Source organism: Leptonychotes weddellii, chromosome 7, assembly GCF_054177405.1.
Source record: "Leptonychotes weddellii isolate Sample4059 chromosome 7, ASM5417740v2, whole genome shotgun sequence".
Taxonomy (NCBI): domain Eukaryota; kingdom Metazoa; phylum Chordata; class Mammalia; order Carnivora; family Phocidae; genus Leptonychotes; species Leptonychotes weddellii.
The window spans coordinates 49,369,736-49,380,095 of NC_138375.1; positions in this window are offsets into that span (position 1 = coordinate 49,369,736).

A 10,360-nucleotide genomic window follows, 5' to 3' on the forward strand; every position below is an offset into this window, starting at 1 on the left:
TCAGAGAGTTGTTGCTATTCCTTTCTTCGATCTCCTGTTGAGTTTGTAGGTGTTCAGAATGGTTTGATCCCTATCCAGCTGAATTCCTGAGAGGAGACGAAATCCAGGTCTCCTACTCCTCCGCCATCTTGCTCCGCCTCCCCTCTAATTAACTTTATTTTCATCTAGTCTTGCACATTTAAAAAAATAATAGGTTACTGTGAGAGTGATGTATAACCAAAATGCAACCCCAGAACTAAAAATCTGAAATACAAATTGGTTGTCAATTTGGGTTTTTATGTTTCCCAATTCCATTTGTCCTTTCTTTCCAAAAAAGTAATATTTGTTTTAGAAAACAGTTCTGTTAAGTCAGTTTATTGACACTAGTATTTAAAATTTTAAGTACCCTGCCTCTTAAAAAAATTATTTAAATTTTTAAGAATGTGGGACTTCTAGTGTATTTACTTTTTTTTCAAGTTTTTAAAAGATTTTATTTATTTATTTGACAGAGAGAGAGAAAGAGAGAGAGCACAAGTGGGGGAGCAGCAGGCAGAGGGAGAAGCAGGCTCCCCGCTGAGCAAGGAGCCCAGTGCGATGTGGAACTCCATCCCAGGACCCTGGGATCATGACCTGAGCCAAAGGCAGACGCTTAACCAACTGAGCCACTCAGGTGTCCCTAGTATATTTATTTTAGAGTAATCTAATCTTCCATGCAATGAGTATGTTTTCCACGTTCTTGAAGTTTGTATGAAAAGAAAGATATTTAATGTTAATTTTTACTATGAAAAGAAAATGGAAGTGGGATATTTAAAAACAGGTCACTGGTCTTTGTGAAATGGATAACTGATTAAGGAGATGACTGTAATTGAGCACTTTGTCTTTCCAATTTTTAAGACTCATAAGAAGACACCTAGTGTGCCTGCTAAAAATGCAGAAATCTCTGCTTCTTAGCTTACTTTCCAAAATAAAAAGTTCCTAATCAAAATAGGAGAAACAATCCATGAATAAAGCCAGGATGGAGATAGAAGTAGGGAAATCTGAAAAGGTGAAAAAGAATCAAAATGTGTGTATAGATGTTAACATGTGGATGAATATTAAGTGGGGATGGGGTAGGGACTCGGACACACAATTATGAGATTGCCTGCTTCTTATTCTGAACTCTGTTCAAAGGTAGAGTCTCAGATCCTGGAGGCATAATCAAAGTTGTTAGTGTGTTCCAGGAGGAAGAGATGAAGTGTCATGGATGGTGTGTTGGGGGTCTCCAAGACCACTCTCAGGGTCCGTGATTCCCTAGGAGGATTCACAGAACTCAGCAGCTATGATACTTAGTTATAGATTATTATAGCGAAAAGATACAAATTAAATTCAGGAAAGAGAAAGGACACAGAGTGTGGAGTCCAGGAGAAATCAGGCACACGCTTTTGTTGTCCCCTCCCAGAGGAATGGCCCAGTTAGTGCTGAATTCTCACAAGAACAAGGTATGACAGAATGTGCAGAGTGTTGCCAACCAGGTTGGCTCACTAGCTCCTTGGGGGCCTGGGCTTTTATTGGCTGTTGGCCATGTAGACATGCGTGGCTTTGTGGCTGACCTTAGCTATTCAGTTTCCAACTGTCAGAGGTTACGTTGATACAGCATGGCCCAAAGCCTCAGGCATACAAAAACAGGTGTTCACCATAAGGCACATTGTTGGCCTATCTGGCATGGCCCAAGGCCTCAGGCATACCAAAGCACTCTTATCAGGCAGGATATTCCAAGCATTCAGAAGTTTTCTCCCAGGAGCTGGGCAAAGGCCAGTTCTTTTTTTGATCTACAGGTTTAAGTAATGAGGCCTGCTGAGTTAATCCTTTACTGCACAGATGGTGCTGTTCGGAGAGCATTAACAAGTCATAATAGAGCCTGCCAGGCTTTACCAAACATACCAAACATCCTACAACTATTTTTCCTCTGGCGGGAACCAGTAAGTCCAAATGAAAGTGATATCTACTGCTTCTGAATCATTGGGAGGGAAACACTTGAAACTTGAAGTTTCATGTGGTCTTTTTATTGTACTTTATACTTGAAAAAAGAAGGAATATGTGAAAAGGTCATGACCCTTATGAAAAACATTTGGTTTTCTGATGCCTTTAACTTCTACAATGGTGATTCTGACAGAGAGCAATGAATGTCTCAGACTAGAAGAATATTTATGACAGGAGACCAATAGATCAGGAGGGCTTTAAACCAAAATGAGAAAGGAAGAACATGTTAATACACAGAAGGAAACTAAATCATTCTTCCTCTAAATATGCCTTGCTAATTCCCTTAGCAACTTCAAGTATTTGCTCACATCTTACCTTACCTTGACCACTTAGATAGGCTGAACTCTACAAAATAGCTATTTTCATAATTCAAAGACAATTTCATGTGGTTCAATCTAATATATTCTGCTGCATACACCAAACTCTCTCAATTCCTGCCCCTCAGCATTCTCATTTCCCACTTCCCTACACTCCTTTTTTTAAAATTTTTACTTAGTATTTAACCTCCATCTAAAATACTATAAAAGGAAAACTTACTATATTTACTATTTACTATCCATCTTACTCCTGCTACAAAGATACATGGGCAACTTTAACTTACAGATGTATTCCAAGGGCTTAGAAAAGCACTTGGAACAAATCACTAAATTACTATTTGTTAAACATAGGAATGAACAGATACTATAGCTTAGAAAGCAATAAAGGAGACATTTAGTCATCTATTCAATGGGAAATGTTTGGAAGCAATTCTTAAATCTTCTATGCCAGAATGAGCTAATTGCTAACTGCAAAACTTCATAGTCAGGTAAAGGTTTTGGATCCCATCTCTGCTACTTACTCATTCCATAAACTTTGGACTTTTTTTTTCTCCTGTAAACAATAGTTTGCTTATCTTTACATACATTTCAATAATATGCAACTGTAGTGCTGTTATATAAAACACAACTCTCTCCATTCTTTCCTAGAGACTGGATGAGAAATAGCTTTTTACTAAAAAAAAGGAGACCTGTTACAATTAAATACCAATAGGATAGATATGAGTATAGAGATAGAAATAAGAGGATATGTATTTGTTCAAAAAATGTAAGCAGTGAGGGCCAAGGGAATATAAACAGAATATGGGAGGAAGTGGAGAATTGAACAATACAAAGGATAAAAGATGACTCAACTGAGATTCTAAATGTTCCCTGTGAGTGGTAGAAATGTAATGAAGATAAATTGTGAAAATTGTAGTAGCGGGAAATGTAACGTCATGCACTTAGAATAACAAAAATTCACAAAGCTGTAAGATGGAAGTGATCTGATTTAAGGGCAATTGTGATGGAAAAGAGTTAATAATCATATGACTTAAAAAGATCTAAGGCAATTTTAACTATCACCATTGGCTTTCCACTGGCCTACCATGTCTGCCATGATGAGTTTTCTTTTTGTTTCGTATTATTTGGCTGCACAACATCTCCCTTTTAGAGAAGCTCTTTTGGGGGTATCTTGGTGGGGGTTAAGGCTCACCACTAGAATGTAGCCAGGGAGTGGAGAAAATATGTAGGCTTGGGTAATTGCCCCTAGGAGAATTTATGAAATTTGAACAAGAGATCATGACTGTTCTTGTGCTTTCCCATCTTCAAGGCTTGGCTGCCCATCTGCCACTGATTCTGGCAATAGCTCTCCAAAAAATTTCTTTTTTCTTTCTTTTTTTTTTTTTTTGTTTAACATAGTTCATTTCTGTCACTTGTCATCAACAACCTTGACTGCCAGATGTGATTAGTTCTAGATATAGGGTCCAGGAGTGAGAGGTTACCAGGACAAGGGACTTATAGTGATAAAACCATGCAAGGCTCTATGAATTAGAGCCTATCTGGTTCCTGCCATTTAAGTCCAACATTGCTTTCCCATTTAAGTTATTGATTCCTCGTGACCTGAGTTTCTGTCAATATGATAGAGTAAATGCTCACAAACTCTCCCATTATAAAATATGTAGATGAAATATAACAACTAGATAAAATATCACAACATTCACTAGAATGCTGAGCTTGTCAGAATGTAAGGAAACTTCCCACTGACCCAAAATAAAAAGATAGCTCAAAAACTTTGGAGTAGACAGCTGTACCACAGTTGCGATTTGCCTGGAGGTGTTTTCCATTCTTGGTAACAGAAAGGTTTGTCTTTTAATGGACACTTGGAGGTAGAAGAGAAAGCCTTATTAGGGGAGTGGTGGGGGAATTGGTGAGGAGCTGGAACTGACAAAGCTGGGAATCTCTAATGGCCACAACCTAATGAGAGGGTGGAAAGGAAAAGAAGAAAAACTCCACCAGAACTGCAAAGAGAAGATAACTTAGCTGTTTTGTCTTGAGCTCTGGATGGAGAAAAATTCCGCCACTAAAAGTTTGTAACCGTACATAGGCCCTCATGCTAGTGTGTAATTAAAATTTATGCTTCCATTGTAGCCCTGAAAATGTGTAAATGAGTAATTAACATAAATAAGTCTCAGGTTGGTAGAACATGAGGATGCTTGGCAGAAGCAAAAACAAATTCTCTTTTCAACGACACTCTCTCAACCCAGGCTGCACAGAATTCCCGCGGATTAAGTCTGGACAGTCCAAACTTAAAAAACCTGCAAGGCAACAAGCCCATTGTAAGCAAGAGCCCGGGGGATCAGACCTCCAGGATCTTCAGATAATAGAATTATACAATAAGGATGTAAAATGAACATTCTTAACACGTTCATATTTAAAATAGGAAGAAGAATCACCTCACTGTTTTTAAAATCAGGAAAACAAAGACTTGAAAGAATGTACTAACTTAAAAAATGCAATGGGTAGGGTTAATAGCAGATTGGACAAAGTTGAAGACATGTTTGGCAGACAGTCTGAAGAAATAACAGTGCAACATAAGACAGACAATGCAGTGAAAAATATGAAGGTGAGGAACAAAGAATGACAAGTACTAGCATGTGTTTAATGAGAATGCAAAAATAAGAGAGAAAGGAAGGGGCAGTATTTGATGAGATAATGACTGGTTATTTTCCCAGATTTGTTCAGTATCAAGCATCCTCTGATTGAAAATCACAGTAAGTTCCAAGTAGGCGAAAAATAAATAAATCACAGTAAACTTATTTGCTTCTCTGCCTGTTCTAAAGATTTTTCATGATCTGACTTCACCATATACCTACCTAGTTATATTTCCCATGACTAATAATATGCATACAGTGTTATGAAAGTCTGCTTCTTATTTAATATAATTGTTAGTCTTTGCTATAAATTTGCTGCTTCTTAGTATAAAATGCTTTTTTCTTCTCTTCTAGTTGTCAAAATCCTATTTACTTATCAAATACTTTTTCAGAGATCCTTCATGATTATTCTAGTCACACTGATCTCTTTTTTTCTGAATTTCTATTACACTTACATTATGCAGCTCATTCATTCATTCCTGATATTTATTGAGAGTCTGCTATGTATTAGTTGGATACTAGGTACAACAATAAATTTGATAAGAACACTCCCTGTCTTTAGGAACATTAATATTCAGCCAAAATAATAATAAAAATCATTAGAATACAGTGATAAAGTATAAACAAGGTGGGAAAGGAACACATATTAGGATAGAGTAGGGAAAGTAATCAAATATATGGGTCAGTGTAGGTTTCCTAGGGGGAGTGACATTTCTGCTTATACATAAAGATCAGGTAAAAATTATCCAGGCTCAGATATGGGGTAGAGTGAAAAATGGTAAAAGAAAGATTTAGGCAGTGGGACTAGCATGTTTCACAGCTTAGAGGCTTAAGACTATTGGAAATTTTAGGGACTAAAGGAGTTTGATGTGGTTATAATGTAAAGCATAAAGAAGAGAAGGGTGGGCGATAAATCTGGAGTGATCGGCAGGACAGGGTGCAGATCTAGGTGGGCCATATAAGCCATGTTAAGAAATTTGAACTTTGTCCTAAAAGCATTGGAGAAGCATGGAGGGATGTGTTAAGTAGAGGCTATATTATTATATTTCTATATGAGAGAGGTTACTTTCATTGCCATGGAGGAGACCGATTCAAAGGAGGGGAAACCAGTTAAGAGCCTGCAACAATGCTGTAGACAGAAGTTAATGGTGACTGACACCACCATGGTCGCAGTGGGGATAGCAAGAACTGGGCAAATTTGCCAGACATTTGAAATAGGTGATCACTTTTCTCTAATGGTTAGCTGTGCATTTGTTTTGTCTCTTCAGTTAAGCTGTAAGCTATTTTAAGAGCAGAGACCATGTCTTATTATTCTTTTCTGTCTACCAAAACTTCCAAGTCATCACTAGCTGGGCCTCATAAATATTTGCTGACTGAATGAGTTTGGGGATGGAATTATTCAACCATTGAGAATTTGTAAAGATAGGTGGCTGAGGATCCAGGATGAAATTTTCCATAGTTCAGTTTTCAGGGTAGTACTAAAAATGGTACTGTGATGCAGAGTTCTCAAACATTACCTCCTTAGAGTGGCCAGAGTAGTGAGCTGTAACCCTGGTGATGAAGAATGAACCAGTAGTTATAGCAGTAATCTTGGCTCTAGGGCAGGAAGTCAATGCCAGTGACAAACTGCCAATACATGACAATTTAAAATCCAGTAAGTGAAGTTAACAAAGTTGCTTAATAGCTCAGTGGACTTATGGGAAGGGCTGGAAGCCATTTCCATCCTGTATCATCAGGCTGGCTGTGTTATGGGCAATATAAATAGCAGTCTAGCAAGGAATCAGGATATCTCTTTTGAAAATAAATGATAAGGGTTTATTCAGGTTATGTCTGCATGTTCAATGGAGCAAAAATTAGAAATGTATAAAGATGATCATCCCTTTGGAGGGAAATACAGCAGGGACTGAACGAGATTGAATTGTTTTGTTTTTTTCCAGGATGGGAAATCTATCTCCTCATCCAAATAATTTCTCTCTTCAATTTCGTGAAACTGTAAACATAGTTTCTTCTGAAATGTGACAACTGTATTATATCCTGACTTATTTGGATAATTGCTCACCATGGAACTAAGCACAATCTATACTTTATTGTGTGTAAAATTTTAAGTGAGGATTTAAAACTTTTCTTGTGACAACTAATGAGATTTTTTTTTTTTAAATAAATCTAAGTATGAAGACTTCTCAACATTAAAAACTGCCTTATCTAGCCTGGTGTGTTCAATATTAAAAAGTGTTTTTTCTGGTATGATGTGCTCATAAAGTAAGCTGGAGCTAAAGAGTTTTATGTATGGAGATGACAAACTAGACAGTGACATATTTCCCCAGAAACTTATCACAGGTGTATTTCATAAAAATAGATAGTAATTATTGGGTACATACAAATCTAAGCTTTGTATTAAATGTGTTGTTCATGTTCACAACAAAATTATATAAGAGGTGCTATTATTACTTACATTTTGTAGGTAAGGAACCCATACTCAGAAGGTTTAGAAACTTATTCAACAGCCATAGGATTTGAATCCAGTTCTCAGAATCCAGAATCTCAGAATCAGTTTAAAAAATAATATTTAAAATATTTAAAAATAATAATATTTAAAAAATAAAATAAAATAAAATCAGTTAATAATCACTGAATGGTTTCTGTGTATAAGACACTGCTTATAGTCATAATTAGTGCCTCTGAAGAAAGGAACATCTCTTGTATTTTCTACCAAGTTGGGTGGCAGGTAGTATGGTCTTCACTTTCCACCAATATAAAAAATGATTATTGGAAAGCAATGCATAGTGTAATGTGCTATCATTTCCAAAAGATTTTTATCCAGCTCTTAGGTTTAGAGTTCAAAATTTAACCAGAAGATGTGAGATACACCCTTTTGTTCTCCTGAAATTATTCCCTGTGAATAATGGATTTGGTTGGCTTGCTCATCCCCCAGGTGCTACGTGCTTCCACTAATGGGTCACAACTGCAAACTTCTTTGGGCGATTCCCCCTCTTCACACAATCAAAATCTCTCTTTGATTCTCAAATTTTAGAATTCTTTACTTTCTATGACACCCACCTTTGCCATCAGCCCTTTTTTCTTCTGTATTTTTTACTTTATCTCCAAATATATCCACTCTTTGTTATGCAAAGTTGCTGATATTAGTTCTTTAATCCGCCTCTCTTTAAACATGTCCTAATTCTACATTACATGTAAACATGTATGACAATACATGTACACACACATGCACGCGCGTGTGCACACACACACACACACACTGGCAGTACTAATAAAGCCTTCCTCCTCCCTAGAATGTAAGGGAGGAGACTGCTTGCATGGGCCAAGACAGAACGCTCTCAATTTTGTACTAAATGTTGCTACGTTTATAATACTACCACTGAATCTTTTATGATTTCTAGAATGTGTCATCAAATTTTGTGCAGATAATTATATCTTTTTTCCCTCCCATTATGCTGTTTCATACCTAGTCTATTTAATATTGCTATATATATTGATCATTCTTGGTTTACATCTTTAATATTTCCATTTCCCAAAGAGAATGTGTGTCTGTTTCTGGGACTGTGTGTTTATCATATTGATTCCTATTTTATTGTAAATTTTATCAGAATGAATGTTAAGTTTTACACAATACCATTTGAAGTTTTGGTGGAGATAAGTATACACCTCTAAACTCTTAATATAAACATTTTTCAATATTGAACCATCTCAGCAGCCCAAGGCTGAATCCTATTTGTAATTCTCTTTAAATGCTGCTATATTAACTTTACTGATGTTTCCGTCAGAGTTTAGGTCTTAATACTAATAAGTGAGCTTTGCTTCTATTCCTCCCGTCTCTTTATTTCTTTTTTGAGGCCGTCTTTATTGTAGTTTGGGATTACAGTTATGACTTTATAGAAAGACCTAGGAAGGATGTTTTAAAATTTTTAAAAACAGGTTTTTTTTAATGCTATGGTACTGGTTCCTAAAGGTTTACCTGTTGAATCATCATTGCCTCATAAGTCTTAGAGAAGTAGCTCTTTGTCCACAGATTTAGTTACTTCTTTGGTAACTATATAGTCTTTTTCTATCTTCTGAGATAAATTCAGAAATCTACATTTTCCTTTAAAATAATTTAATCTAGGCTTCATGCATTGCAATTTAGCATTTATTTACATTTATGCAGCTGACTGAAACTAGGACCCACAATGCTTATTTCTTTTTTTATTATTATGTTAATCACCATACATTACATCATTAGTTTTTGATGTAGTGTTCCATGATTCATTGTTTGTGCATAACACCCAGTGCTCCATGCAGAATGTGACAATGCTTATTTCTTTACTTTCCATGCTACCGACCTACTTCTATGAGGGTCTGTTTTTAACCTCATATCCAAGCATTAGCATGGAGAAGGCAGTCCAGGCATATCCCACTGGCTAATCCACTCACTCAAAATTCATGTCTTCAAGTAAGCTGTTATTTATTTGGTGCTTTAGGGTTGTGCTACATACAATAGTAACTTATACTTAAAAAAAATGGTTTCAGGGACACCTGGGTGGCTCAGTTGGTTAAGTGTCTGCCTTCAGCTCAGATCGTGATCCCAGGGTCCTGGGATCGAGTGCTGCATTGGGCTCCTTGCTCAGCAGGGAGCCTGCTTCTCCCTCTGCCTGCCTCTCTCTCTCTCTCACAAATAAACAAATAAAATCTTAAAAAAATAAAAAAAGTTAAAAAATTGTTTCATATTTCCCCCCCTATATTCTCTCTTGATTTCATTCAGATTTTACACTAATCTTCATATTTTTTGGTTTGGGGTTGTTTTTTCCTAGTTTCACTGAAAATGAGACTTCTGTTACTGCTTTTATTGCTGTCTTTTTTACCTTAGTTTGAAAGTGGGAGTTGAAAAAGCAATGTTTCTCCCTGTTCAATTTAAGCAGAAGTCCCTACCATCTTGTTTTCTTTATAGCACCATCATTACCTAAGCAAAATGCTATATTTGCATGCTCCTTAGCTCCTCCATCGTCAAGTTGTATTAAAATCAGTTAATAACCTTTTGTCATCATGAAGAAGTTTATCTGATGGGATGATTTACATTGACTCAATGATATAAGGCAAAAGGTGAGAACTGACTAAATGGATCTGCTAACATAGGGCAGAAAGGTTGGGGAATGGGGAATGGAAGAGGTAGTGTAAGAATGAACTGTTCTTTTTTTTCTTATGTTCAGTTAGCCAGCATATAGTACATCATTAGTTTTTGATGTAGCATTCAACGATTCATTAGTTATGTATAACACCCAGTGCTCATCATAACATGTGACCTCCTTAATACCCATCACTCGGTTACACCAGCACCCCCCCCAGCCTCCTCCCTTCTGTAACCCTCAATTTGGTTCCTGGATTCCAAAGTCTCTCATGGTTTGTCTTCCTCTCTGATTTCTT